Source organism: Anabrus simplex, chromosome 1 (genome assembly GCF_040414725.1).
Source record: "Anabrus simplex isolate iqAnaSimp1 chromosome 1, ASM4041472v1, whole genome shotgun sequence".
Lineage (NCBI taxonomy): Eukaryota > Metazoa > Arthropoda > Insecta > Orthoptera > Tettigoniidae > Anabrus > Anabrus simplex.
In genome coordinates, this window is record NC_090265.1 from 789,962,592 (window position 1) to 789,978,153 (window position 15,562).

The following is a 15,562-nucleotide window of genomic DNA, read 5'->3' on the forward strand; positions in this document are numbered from 1 at the left end:
TGGTACAAGAGAAGAAAAGGATGGAATCATTGGGAAGCAGCAGCAGTGATTATGAGTTGGCTCCTCTAAAGTATACTGATGATATGTTCTTTCGCCTGAAAACAATAAAGAAATTGAAGATTTCAGTCCAGTTTCTCTTCATCAAACCCATCAAATACCGGAACAGACCTAGATAATCTGGCCGAAGGACAGCATGTTAAGCATGACAATGAATTGTATTGAGGGAGGATTGCAAAGATGATGTTATGAAGAAAAGTGGTGCAGAGTAGAAGTGGCCAGAGAGAACAATAGAGTTTGAATACTCCGAGGATGATTTTCTTAAAAGTAATTAACCCTCTAACAGTTATTCATCAGGCAATATTGTTGTTAAAAAAAAAACCTAAGGTACCAATCTGTAAATTGTATTTTAATTGCTTTGTACCATTCTAAAACGATGAAGATGCGATTGTAGATGAAAAGTACATTCATTTTCTTTTCTGAATTTTGACACACTAAATTATGCTTTTGTACATGTTTATACTTTCAAAAATAAATTTGCCAAATCTGTATTTCTTTCTAATGGTCCTAAATAAAGTAGTTTTTGTTAAAAATGTGACATACTATTTTACCCCAGCCTTGAAGAGCAGAAACCCTTTCTGTAACATGAGGTAAATTTATGACAAGAAAATAGGATAGGTATTGGTTGAAAAGTAAAATTATGGCTGTATTTTCAAAGGGTAAGGTTGAAGTGGTCACAATACTACAATTTGGGTAGACTGAAGCTGGCGTTCTTGCAAGGAAATGGAAAAACATCCCAATGTAGACCTGGTTTATGGTATCTGAAAAATCTAATGAATATGGAACTGAAATATACCTCTTCATTCATTTCTGATCAGCCTATGACAGTACTGATAGAAATAATTTTTATTTGGCAATGAAGGAAGCATAGATTTAAAAAAATTTTTTAAAAAGAGTTGTAAAATCAACGTGAACTGATTGCATTAGTTAGAGCTACCATGGAAAGAACTCAGAACTACATTAAAATCCAGAACGGGTCGTCAATTCCCATAGCCACCAGGAATGGTATTCGACAAAGTGATTCGTTGATCTTCCCTTGTGTGTACCATTATACAAGAGATGCTGGCATTAACACAAGAGGAACTATATCTTGTGAGTCTATTCAGATCTATGACGCCCGTAGGTGACCAGCGTGTCGTGATGAGGATGAAATGATGAAGACGACATATACACCCAGCCACCGTGCCCGTGAAATTAACCAATGATGGTTAAAATTCCTGACCGTGCCAGGAATCGAAACCGGGACCCCTGTGACCAAAGGCCAGTACCCTCACCATTCAGCCGGATATGAAAATGATACTGATATATTAGGAAGAAGAAAAAGTTATGATGGAAGTCTTTATTAGCCTAGAATAGTCAACGAGAAAGGTACATCTGCAGATTAATGAAGTTAAGAAAAAATACATGCCTGTAACAAAGGAGGACTGTGTGCATGAAGCTGGACATAATGCAACTGGTTTAGGTAACACTGAAGATATACCTAATTTCATCTACCTTGGGTCAGAGGTTAACAAAAAAAAAACCTGAAATCCACAAGTGGACATTTTTTAGCAATAATGTATAAGTTCTGTGGAGACCAGAGCAAACAAATGCCACTGAAACTTGGCCAATGTCTAAGTCTGATGAAAGACATCTAGGCATATTTAAAAGAATACTAAGATCCATATTTATATCAGATGAAGAAAATAGGGTATGGAAAAAAGAACTGGTCATTAACAGAACAGAAAAGATCAAAGGCATAGAACAGGCTGGGCATTTTCTGTATGTCAGTGACCATACAATGGTCAAGAAGATTTTCTAAACAATGCCAGAAGGAGATGGAAACGACAACGAAAGCTGAGAAGTAAAAAACACACGAGGTAAGATACGATGCCCCTGAGAGCTAAAAACTGAATGAGCTTGATACAGAATGGAGAAGAATGGTGAAAATGTTTGATGAAGACTGGTCAGAATGTGATTCATAGTCACATTAATAAGAAGCTAGTGACCACTAAGCTATGATCCTTCTAGATAAAAATGAAAGAAGAAAGGTACAGTGGTAAGGATAAGAGGTTCAGTAGTCAAACCATTTATAGAACGCTTTGGCATAGACCTTTCTGAAGTCAACAGTCAGCAGCGACTGATCAGTCAGGAGAAGCATAAAGTTTCTAAGCTACATGAAATGAGAGAGAGCTATGACTAGAAAAATTCATACTGAATAGTAAACCAGTACATTTCTCTGCCTCTTGCACATCATACATACATACAGTACCTACATGCATGACTGCATATGAATACTATTTTTAATTATCATTTCTTGATATTCTTTTATTCATGCATTCATTTTGCTAAATACTAGTAACCTACACAATCCCATCATGCATGAATAAAATAATTGCTTAATACAATATAACATTAAAATTGATTGCTACTCTGCTTTTACTTTGATTTTCTACAATGATTAGTATCAACAGCAAAATGCTAAATTATTTACTATATGACAGATTATTATGTCAACTCATCTCTGAAAAATCTTATATCAGTGAGCTGGAATAATATTCTCATGTCTGTTAGGTAATAAAAGTCCACTATCAACAAGTCCTCCATCGAATTTTAACGGTAATTACCAACAAATAAACTACAAAATTATATCTGGAAGGTGAAAGAACAGGACGATAAAGTACAATCACCCTCTCCCCACATAGCCAATAAAAATGGAGGGCTGACTTCTTACCCTTATTAGAGATTGAATCAAATATGACTGTAGGAACTACAAAAAATGATCTTGGACCACAGAGGAGGGCAAAATTTGGCTGCAAACAGTAACAACCAAAATAATGTTTAGAACCAAAGTTATAAATTAATTTTCATAAGTGTGCACTATTAATGTGATTTCATGACTTAATTATCCATTATTTACTCCTGGTGTTTTTCCTGCTGTTACCAATGGACTGAAATATGGGATAAAGTCATTCTGCAATTCTAGAACTGCATGAAATGAATCATTCTCATTTTTCAATATCAGCCATTATGGTCAGGCAACTGAAATCATGGCTGAAAGGGAGAATACAGTCAGAAGGTTGAAGAACATGCCTCCAAGAAAGTCTCGTCTGAAATCGTGATAACTCTGTAGCACAGATACAATTCTACGTTTACCATTCTTTTATGACAAGACAAATTCAATGGAATACTGATGATGTAGGTCTCCATGTATCTTGAAATTTTTTTCTGACTATGCACGAAAAGCATATAACACACACACACCTGTAACAAAGATGACAAACATTTTGTATTTATTTCTAAATTCACAATTTTGTGTGGTGAGACACCAGGCAGATTAAACTAAAAGCATGCAAGTGAAAACTGACATATGGATACATATTAAATAGCTATATAAAGAATTACAAGCATACACTATAGTTTCATGACCTAGTGAGGTCATATAAAGCATGACAGTTTCTTCAATATTACAAATAGACAAGAGTTTCCTACTTTGATCTCTTAATATTTGTTTACATAGGTTGTACCATGTTGAGCATTTTAAAATTCAGTGTAGTGAAATGTACTTGTGGGGCACATGTGTCCGTTTGTATATCCAGTGAATAAAGTGAAACATAAGAACAACGCTGCCAGTATAATCTCATGAAATTAAATTCCAGAAGAAAGGGAAAATTCAAAAGTTATTGGTTAGAAGTAATCAAATGATTGAATCCTGCATGATTGGCCTTTGAAAATTGCTGTTCTTTTTCATGTTTCACTCAGCATGCATGCTTATTCACGGGAACATGTAGCATGGCATAACTTTATATTTGAGCTTGATTGAGTTTGGATGGGTGTTCGAGTAGCTGCCATTCTTCTTCGGGCCTTGACACTACATGGGGTATATTTTAAGTTTTAAATGTATTAATTTCTTGGATGCAGGATTTTTCCTATTGATTTTCTTCGAGACAGAGTTTTGTTCTTTTAATTTTAATTTTAATGGGTTTTCATTTGTGAAAGTGTTTCCACTTCGCTTTCAACTTCATTTTAGTTTCAAGCTACCTTTTAAAACCCTGTAACTTTGAAATTTAAAATGTAATTATCCAGAAGCTTGACTTGTAGATATGAAGAGGTATCTTCACTATTCAGTATTTTAGTGCCTTCAGCACAACCATTAACGTTATCCACTCTGTGTAGTGGATCAGAGGAGTCGTTTAATTCCTCTTTTTCAGGAGTTTCAACATCTCCATTGAGGTTTTGATGTTTTTAGGTTATAACAAATTCTGTGTAAATTATTATAAGTATTTTCTAGTTTATCCTTTGTGTACTTGCTATACAAGTTTATACAGAAGAATGTGAATGAATGAATGAATGAATGAATGAATGAATGAATGAATACTCTTCTCTCCCAATCACAGATGACCACTAACTCGGAAGAGAATATTCGTTTCTTGTAATCATAAATATACAGTATAGTGCTAGTTTTGTTACTACTTACTCCCTTAGACTTATGAGGTATTTCCTGGACTTCAACAAAGTTAAGATAGCTCATGATACCTCTTTATGCATATTCTTACTACACCTCCACTCCTCCCGTACACGCGTGACCACCAACTGGGGAAGACAGCATCCGGCCATCACGACCACATGCAGTTAGTTTTGTTAGTATTAGAAAATACCAAATATATTCCAACTCACAAAATGTCACCACAGTTAATTAAACTATTTTACTGGCAGAGTACCTATCTTTGAAAGTTGGACAATCTTAGCCTTCTGATGTATTTTCTGGCCTTTAACTAAGTTATATAGTCCAGGATACCTCCACATTAATTAATTAAATGTAATTTTTCTTTGTTTTCACCTTCTTTAGATTTATTTTTCCATAGTCCTCCAATAGTCTTACACTTTCATTTCCCCTTCCCAATCCCCGCCAAAACGTAAACTCATTCACACTCACTCATATAATACAAGGAGTGCAAACAGAACAACAAGTAGTTCTCAAGACGCTAGGAGTAACACTAGACAATTACGCAGCAGAAAGAAAAGTAAGTGACAATTCTTTTGATAAGAAGTTTATACAGAATTATAATCAAAACCATAAACATATATTTTTTATCTTTCATTACAGATACACCAACAACCCCAATTTGGAACATACGAGAATATTAAATTAATGCCAATACATTTTGTACAAATGTTACTCCAGCAACATCGAGAACAAGTTAAATGTTCATAACATAGGCAATTATCAACTGTAGAAAATTGTTAATATAATTAACGGGGTTTCAACGACAATCATACAAGTCAAGCAACATTGAATCAATACAATTAACCAGATCTCAAAAGGTTTTCTAAAATAATTTTAAAGGATGTTCACCAGATGAGTTTCATCAATAAAATGTTAGACTTAGATAGATTTTAAATTAGACGTAATTTTATTGTTATATGACTTGTAAAATATTATAAGATTTGTCAATCAGGTTTACAAGCATAATCTCAATCCAATAGAATAGATTCATGATCTTATATAACCTTAAGTAAATAATAATTGGCTGATGATGCTCACGAAAAAGGAGCGAAACATGTACCATATCAACAACTTAATAAATACGTGAGTTTGTATTACATTTTTATTGTACTGAATAGGTGGTATTTAACAAAATTATAAGAATTTGTATCACAAGTAGATCTTCAATATGGACAAAAAATTAAATTTATAAGCTGCAAGGCAAGGTCAGCTCCGGTAAATACTGATACTTCTGCTGTTGTTGTTGATGTTCCCGTCTGTGCAAAGGCATTTATTGCAATACATGGTATAACTAGTAGGAGATTGCAAACATTGCAGCAGTCATTCACATGTCACGGTCAGGCACCAAAGGATAAGCATGGTAAATATATACACGAACACAATAAGAAATCTGCACATGTTGTACAAGCTGTACAGGATCATATAGCATCTTTCAAGGGACGACCTAGTCACTATAGCAAGGATAAAACTAACAAAATTTACCTTCCAGAAGATTTGAACATACATAAGATGTATGAAATGTACAAAGACAAAAATTTATCTGAAGTATCTTACAAATTTTATAGGAAGATATTAAACGAGAAACTTAATATATCATTTGGATACCCTCGTAGTGATGCCTGTAGCACTTGCGACAAATATCTGGCTAATAAAAAGGCAATAGAAGATAGGTTACTGGTGAGTTCCTTGCAACTTCATGAAAAGGCTGATTCGGAATCACAACTACGAAAGCTTGAAATAGATCAGAATGTTCACAAACTAACAGCTGATACATTCTATGCAAGGAAATGAGATAAGAGAAAATCAAGTATGAAAAATGAAGATTGTGAGTCAATCACAATGGATTTTCAGAAAAACCTACACATGCCAGATATCTCTACTAATGATATTTATTACAGGAGACAGCTGTCATTGTATTCCTTCAACATCCATGTTTTATCAACATCTGAATCGTTTTTCTACTGCTACCCTGTAGACTGTGTCAATGTTCCATAACTTCATTTTTACAAAACTTGATACTAAGGTTAAACACCTGGAAATTTCTTGTGCCTCATGTGGGGGGCAGAATGAGAACTACAGTGTTCAGGATTTTACATTATGTAGTATCAGTTGCAAAAAGACTAGAAACAATCAAAGTCACTTTCCCAATACGGGTACATTCTTACGTCAAATGTAATCGTAATATGGCCCTAATAAACACAAAATCATGCACAGAATTGCCAGAAGACTGGATTCACGTGTTTCAATCTACCCGAGTAAAACCATCGCCTTTTCAAGTTATCGATGTAGACCAGGCACTCCTGCGAAACTGGACCTTATTTTTGCAGCTTATGTTCAAAAAGAAATGTCCCTTTCCCTCAAGACCTATCAGAAAGATACTGTTTGAAGCAGGTCACACTCGCCTAGTACGGCAGAGATCTACCTTCAACGGTGCCTGGGAATCAAGTGTCGTAAGGTCTGTCAATCCCACAAGGAGCCAAGAATATGCAGCAGGCGAATTTCTCCCTCCAGGTCGCCTTTATAAAGAACAGCAACCAATTTCTAAGGAGAAATACAGATACCGGTATCTGTTACATTTAGCTCAATTCTGTGGTCCAAAAGGCAGAGATTTCTTCATCTCACTTCCACATAACTGAGTTCAAAATGACTTTGTACCATGTGATTCTTTATTTTATCATTGTCCAAGAATAGAACATTGTCTTATAAAAGCTTATTCATTTATTGTAAACTTGAACACTAATTTAACACTATTAAATTACTCGTGAAAAATGCGATAAGAGTGACGAATAGACATACTTCTTCAATGAGATGTGACATTCAGCATTTTTGTGCTTTTCATTCTGCACTTAATCTAAAAATATCACTCTAGGTAAGGTTCATTTTTACTGGATTCATTGTGTACACAGTTTATATACTCAGTATTAGTTTATGAATGAGATGGGCTAAGTAGTTATCCATTAAAATACCTATGATTGGAATTATGAGTCTTTGTTTTTATGTTTTCATTTTCTAGGAAAGTGCATCCAAATAACATCCATCATTTTTGCAGTGGACTCTTCATATTTGTTAATTAAAAAGTAACATCACCAAAGAAAATAGTGCCATTTTCCTATTTAAAACACTGTTTATTCCTTTATAAAAGAAACATTTGCTACTGCTTGTTTTAATCTTCCTAAACCACATAATTAAGATATATCATTCCTCTCAGACAATACTTATAAGATTTAGTCTAATAATATTGTTTTTTTCATTTTTTATGTTCCACTAACTAATTTTGACTGTTTGCAGAGATGCCAAATGCCGGAATTTTGCCCGCAGGAGTTCTTTTACCTACTAGCAAATCTACCGACATGAGGATAACGTATTCGAGCACCTTCACATACCACCGGACTGAGCCAGGATCAAACCTGGGGTCAGAAGGCTGGCGCATCAACCGTCTAAGCCAGGGGCTCTCAAATGCCCACAATCTCATGCGTGCAGATCGAGGTGCAAGAGCTCCGTGCACTGTGCATCGGTGCCGCTCGGCATGGCTCGGATCAACGCTTCATCTCTGGGCTACTCGGCTAAGCTCGGCTCAACTCGGCCCGGATTTGGAGCGCTATGGCGCAAGTGAGGCAGAGGGAGACAGGGGGAGCGAGCGAGACAGGCGTGAGGAAAGAGAGAGTAAGCACTATTGCTTCAAATCGAGGAGTGGGGGGTCTGCACTCTGGTCAACCAAGTCAAGTCGTCTTTTGCACCGTGCACAGTGCATGCACCACGCGGATGCACCCTGAGAGGCCCTGGTCTAAGCCATTCAGCCTGGCAAAAGGTTTAGTTTTCTCTCTCCAATTATTCCCATGTTGGTTGGATGCAATTCACTATGCGAGTCTGCTTCTCCTCTTCCCCAAATTTCTCTTCAATTTATTTTACTGTCTGTTCTCTACGTATCAACATAAGTAAGTTATTTGGATCAGAAACTCAACATAAATATAACGAAAAAGAAGGATTACTTATTGTGTACCTGCAGATCTCCTAATAAAATCAACAAATGAAGTAGAGGGTGTAAAAGTGGGCCAACTCTCACTTTGAAGTTCTTGACTAATTGAAGATTTTATATTTTTGTGTAAAAGAAACATGTACACACTATTGACACAATCCTAAATTTTGCTTTACATCACCCATAAGCCATGATATTTTACTATCACGTTCAACTACGTCAACTGTGCGTAAAATAATGATACTGTCTGTATATTATCAAACATTATTTAAAACAAGTGCCACAATATAACAGTTCATAATGGAAAGGAACAAACAAGTGACAAATCAAACAAATCAAACCATATACAGAAAGACAGGAACATGAATGGAACATCTTTTTCTTCTGGGTTTGTCCCTCCTGCTGGCGAGGTCCGCTACATGGATTCGTTATCTCCATATAGTTCTGTCAGGGTGGAGACTGATGCTCTTCAGAACTTTAAAGGGTATTGGCCCATCGCTGTTTTGGGCATCCTTTTGGTCTCCTACCAGCGACTTCTAACATGTAACCTGTCTAAGGTTAAGTTATAAGTAGGTTTCCACCTTCTAATACTTAATTTTTATATAATAGTTTTATTAATTACACAATATAAACCAGCTTAATCTCTAGGACATGTTTCGTTCCGATTATGGAACATCTTCAGCTAAAAGATTTGACAAAATGGCAAGACAATTAAAACACATTGATGGTTATAATGATACAATAGCTAAAAGATTTGACAAAAGGGCATGAAAAATAAAACACATATGATAGTTATGATGATAAAATAAAATGTTCATTCATGTTGGTTAAAAATTTCAACAAGTCAGTGTCCAAGTGACAAAGTAAAATCGGCGATAAGGTTCTTCTTTATGTTGGAGACGTGTATATTTGATAATCTTGAAGATAAAATTAGAGACATACAATTTATCGGGGGAACTCTTGATAAAACAACCGTAGTTGAAGTTGAGTTGCGCTTGGACTATTAAAATGAGTCTGAAACAAGAAAAGAATGAGTAAAAAGGAGGATATTTTTTTAAGGAGAAAACCTTGTAAAAATGTATGTTCGTGAGAATAAAGGATAATGTAGTTGATTACCTTATATTCGATCGTGTCGTATTTGACGTCCTCCCTTATGCCGTGTCGTTAACTGACTGAATTCTGTGTACATATGTGAGGCACTTGCGGTGGGCGGGGAATACCGGAAGGAGAGGTAGGTGAAGTGAGGAAAGCGGGTGAAATGTTGTGTAGGGTGGAGCTAACTGAGGAGTGGCGCTGTGATAGGCTAGGGGAAATGGAAGGAAAAGTAGAGGGAATATTGTTTAGGGTGGAACTAATCGGAAGGAGGTGTGTTGGTTGTTTTGGGATCCTTTTTGATGGTTTTTCCTAGACGAGTCTAATTTGGTAGCCTCTTCTAATAACATATTGATATTTTCCGTGATTCGTTAATATTCTGTCTGGGATTTCGTTTCTGATCAATCTCAATATAGATATTTTCAAGAATATTCATTAATTTGCCTTTGTTTAACATTCATAGAATGGTCAAGTCCCTTTCTATCGATGTAAAACTGTGTTTATATTCGGTCATCGAAGACTCATGGTCGAGTACTTCCTATGTTTTTCAGCATTAATATGTTCTTGATATCTTACTAAGAAATTATGGCCTGTTTGTCCGATATAAGAATTGGCACAATTTGAGCATTTAAGCCTATATATCCCCAAATTTAAATATTTTTTATTACTTGCAATGCTAAGATGATTGAAAATTTGTTGTTTTTATTGGTGCGAAAAGCAATTTTAAAATTGAGTTTCTTAAAAATATTAGTAATTTGGTAAATATTCCCATTATTATAAGTAAAAGTGGCAAAGTTTTTCTTTTTATGTCCTTTTGCCAGCTGCGTTTGAGGTTTATTCTTCATTTTATTCATTAATCTATCTATGTAGTGTTTTCTGTATCCATTGCTTATCACTATTTTGTAAATAAGATTAATTTCTTTTTGTAGATCGTTTTTGGACAAGGCTCTATTTAACATGCTTAAAAAGGAACTCCTTTTATGTGCCTCGGGATGGTACGAATCTTTTCGTATGGTATTTATAGTTTGAGTCGGTTTTCTAAAGATTGTAAAGGACAACTTTTCTTCTTTCCTTTCGACTGTTAAATCAAGGAAATTTAGTTTTTTATTGTTCTCGGTTTCTAACGTAAATTTTATGAAATGGCATAAAGCTACTCAAGGGAAAAAAACAAAAACAAACAACAACTTATGGATCAAAAATGAAATTAAATTTCTATACAGAAAAAAGTCTTTTTTAAACTCTACATTATATAATGCTCATCTAGAAGCTTCCTCCCTTATGGCCCCTATTGAATGGGATTCCTTTTTGAAATATGGTAATACTAAAATTCAAAACATCTTGGATAAGAAACAAGAAACCTTGAACAAAAAACTTTACAGTCTTACTCTAAATCAAAAAAACATAAATCAGTCAAAAGAATCCTCCATTAACATCGAACCCAATTCAACCTTACACCCTCCAACTAAGAATCTAACTGACGTTTTCAAGGACAAAGAGTTACAGATTATCAACAAAGGACCCAAACATAATTGGTCTAATCCATACAACCAAAATTATATATAACAACCATTGCTGAAGTAGAACAAGTCATAGATCAGCTTCCAATAGATCAACAACTTGAAACTAAATTCAAAGTCAAAAAGAAACTTCAAGAATTATTTAAAGATCAGAAAGTTAACACACCCCATTTACCTTCTACAGACATCAAAGGCTTGAAACAAAAAATAAAAGATAATGACCTTATAATCACAAAGGCGGATAATGGTAATGTGTCAGTTATTATGCACAAAAAAGAATACATAGAAAAAACCGAAGCATTTTTCTCAGATAATACTTTCACAAAAATTAAAAAAGACCCGACTAACTCTGTCCAAAGAAAACTAAAACAAATACCTAAAAACATTAATTTCATCCTAAATGAGAATGAAATATCAAGCCTAATCAATATGAATCCAAGACTACCAACAGCAAGAGCTTTACCTACAATACACAAACCTGACATACCCATAAGACCAATCATTAACTTCAAAAACAGCCCCACCTACAAAACCTCTAAATTTATCAATAGCTTTCTAAAAAAGTACTTTACTTTCCAAAGCAGAACCACAATCAGTAATTCAATAGAATTTTGTAAAATTATTAAGTACACTAATTTAAAACCATCTTTCACCTTGAACTCATTCGACGTTACTAATATGTATTCTATGATCCCCATGAAAGAAACTCTAAATATAATTGAGAACAACCTAAGGACACACAGGAAACTTAGTAATCATGAAATAGAAGAATTTATGTTACTCCTAGAATTTACACTTAACCATAATTACTTTTCCTTCAGTAACAAAGTATATCAACAAAGTGGTCTCCCTATGGGATCTCCAGCGTCAGATATCCTTGCTGAAATATACATGGATCACTTACAAAAACATAAAATTTTAAATGACGAAAAAGGTATCATTATCTGGTTAAGGTTTGTCAATGACATCTTTGCAATTATAGATGAACAAATCAATAGTAGCACTAATTTATTAGACCAAATCAGCAGTTTAGACCCTTTCATAAAATTTACGTTAGAAACCGAGAACAATAAAAAACTAAATTTCCTTGATTTAACAGTCGAAAGGAAAGAAGAAAAGTTGTCCTTTACAATCTTTAGATAACCGACTCAAACTATAAATACCATACGAAAAGATTCGTACCATCCCGAGGCACATAAAAGGAGTTCCTTTTTAAGCATGTTAAATAGAGCCTTTAACATTCCCTTGTCCAAAAACGATCTCCAAAAAGAAATTAATCTCAGTTACAAAATAGCGATAAGCAATGGATACACAAAACACTACATAGATAGATTAATGAATAAAATGAAGAATAAACCTCAAACGCAGCTGGCAAAAGGACATAAAAAGAAAAACTTTGCCACTTTTACTTATAATAATGGGAATATTTACCAAATTACTAATATTTTTAAGAAACTCAATTTTAAAATTGCTTTTCGCACTAATAACAACAACAAATTTTCAATCATCTTAGCATTGCAAGTATTTAAATATTTAAATTTGGGGATATATAGGCTTAAAAGCTCAAATTGTGCCAATTCTTATATCGGACAAACAGGCCGTAATTTCTTAGTAAGATATCAAGAACATATTAATGCTGAAAAACATAGGAAGTACTCGGCCATGAGTCTTCCTATGACCGAATATAAACACAGTTTTACATCGATAGAAAGGGACTTGACCATTCTATGAATGTTAAACAAAGGCTATTGAGATTGATCAGAAACGAAATCCCAGACAGAATATTAACAAAATCACGGATAATATCAATATATTATTAGAAGAGGCTACCAAATTAGACTCGTCTAGAAGAACCATAAAAAAGGATCCCAAAACAACCAACACACCTCCTTCCGATTAGCTCCACCCTAAACAATATTCCCTCTACTTTTCCTTCCGTTTCCCCTAGCCTATCACAGCGCCACTCCTCAGTTAGCTCCACCCTACACAACATTTCACCCGCTTTTCTCACTTCACCTACCTCTCCTTCCGGTATTCCCCGCCCACCGCAAGTGCCTCACGTACGTACACAGAACTCAGTCAGTTAACGACACGGCGTAAGGGAGGACGTCAAATATGACACGATCGAATATAAGGTAATCAACTACATTATCCTTTATTCTCACGAACATACATTTTTACAAGGTTTTCTCCTTAAAAAAATATCCTCCTTTTTACTCATTCTTTTCTCGTTTCAGACTCATTTTAATAGTCCAAGCACAACTCAACTTCAACTACGGTTGTTTTATCACGAGTTCCCCCGATAAATTGTATCTCTCTAATTTTATCTTCAAGATTATCAAATATACACGTCTCCAACATAAAGAAGAACCTTATCGCTGATTTTACTTTGTCACTTGGACACTGACTTGTTGAAATTTTTAACCAACATGAATGAACATTTTATTTTATCATCATAACTATCATATGTGTTTTAATTTTCGTGCCAATTTGTCAAATATTTTAGCTATTGTATCATCATAACCATCAATGTGTTTTAATTGTCTTGCCATTTTGTCAAATCTTTTAGCTGAAGATGTTCCATAATCGGAACGAAACATGTCCTAGAGATTAAGCTGGTTTATATTGTGTAAGTAATAAAACTTGATAAGTATTGGAAGGTGGGAACCTACTTATAACTTAACCTTAGTTGTGTTGAGCCAATATGGGATAAAATATGAGATTTATAAGATGTAACCTGTCTTCACGACAGTGTCGGTGCCTGCCCTTAATACAGGTCCTAACTATCGTAGAAGACTCTCGCGCATTTTTTCTTGAATCGGTGCAATGCCAAATCTCTCCCTGATAGATTCATTGGAGATGCGATCCAGTTTAGTGACTTCTTATAGTGACGCCAACTGTCCACCTCAGCATCTTAGTCTCCATGACGCCCAGTCGATGCTCTGCCTTAATCGTAGTCAGCCAACATTTGCAACCATACAGTGCAACAGGTGGGGTACACGGAAGATGCCTCCAGGAAGATTGTAAAGACAATCGTGCGTACCCTGGGCAACGTTGAGGAATGGTCAGCGGCTGATTCTTCCATCACTGAAACACTAACTTATTAGCTATTATGAAGTTCAAATGGCATTTGTCAATGCCAGTTTTAGTAACAATCTCAATTAATATAGAGGGAATTTCACCAGAGAAGGAAGCCTTATTATTTGACATTTGCACAAAACATAACTGTGATATCATACCGGTTCAGGAAACGCTAAGATGATCAAATGATCGCCGAAGAAAGGTGAACAGAATGAAACTTGTCCTGGAAAGACCTAATGAACAATATGGGAGTGCACTTTTCATTAAACAGGACACCAACATTGTATTTGCAGACTTGACATTTGTAGATGACATTGAAATCCTGACATCTGAAATTCTATCCTGCACTATTACATCTGTTTGTAAGCCAGCAAATAAGGAATATAAACAGAAACTTACAATTTCCATTCTCAACCAAAAAAGCTAACCACCAGCGACTTCAATTGTCATAGTAAGTCTTAGGGATACAAAGAGACTGACACAAATGGCCAAAACTTATAAGAATGGGCCGAATGTATGGGTCTTAAACTAATACATGACCCAAAGTTACCCCATTCCTTTAACAGCAGTCGATGGAGGCGAGGTTACAACCCAGATGTCATTTTTGTCACTGAACACATTGCTCAACAAACCAAGAAACACATTGCAGACCCATTTCCCAGAACAAAGCATCAAGCTCTTATATCTCGTAAAGGCAGTTGTTAAACCAGAGAAAGTTATTTTTAAAAGACAGTTCAACTTCAAAAAAAGCTCAGTGGAATACTTTCTCTCAAAATATGGATGATGAAGTGGCAAGAATCAAGTCCGATCCAGTAAATTACCCAGATTTTGTGGATTTAGTAAAAAGCATCTCATCTCCTGTAAACACATCCCTAGGGGTTGTAGAACAATGTACATACCTGGACTTGATAAGGACTCAAAAGCCCTGTTAATAAATATGAACAGCTATTTGAAATTGATCCCTTCTCAGAGGATACAATACAAACAGGAGAACTCCTCGAAGCTATATCAATATCAAGAACAGAAAAATGGTGTAACCTTCTCGAAAGTTTGGATATGAAATGCTCAAGTTGACAAGCCAGGAAATTACTAAAAAATCTTAATGGTGATCTTACAGTATCACCCTAGGAATTGAGTAAAGTTACTCCTGATCAAATAGCCCATCAACTATTGCTGAATGGCAAAACCATAAAAAGATCCAGAGAAATAAAAATCCAATGGTATGAAGAGGAGAATGATCACCTTAGCACACCATTCACGGAAGAACTGAGAACTGCTATCAAATGTATGAAAAATAACAAAGCTGCCAGCTTGGATGACATAAGATCAGAGTAAATAAAACATTTTGGCCCC

The 15,562-nt window shown here is 35.1% G+C and overlaps 1 protein-coding gene across 1 annotated transcript in view; it reads right to left on the reverse strand.

Moving 5' to 3' along the window:
- Positions 1–1,036: 1,036 nt before the first annotated feature.
- LOC136856965 (uncharacterized) overlaps positions 1,037–15,562 on the reverse strand; it is a 197,083-nt gene continuing 182,557 nt past the window's right edge. Inside the window, exon 14 of the mRNA XM_068231088.1 lies at positions 1,037–3,300. The gene's annotated coding sequence lies outside the window, so the exon portion shown is untranslated. The remainder of the gene's footprint in view (positions 3,301–15,562) is intronic.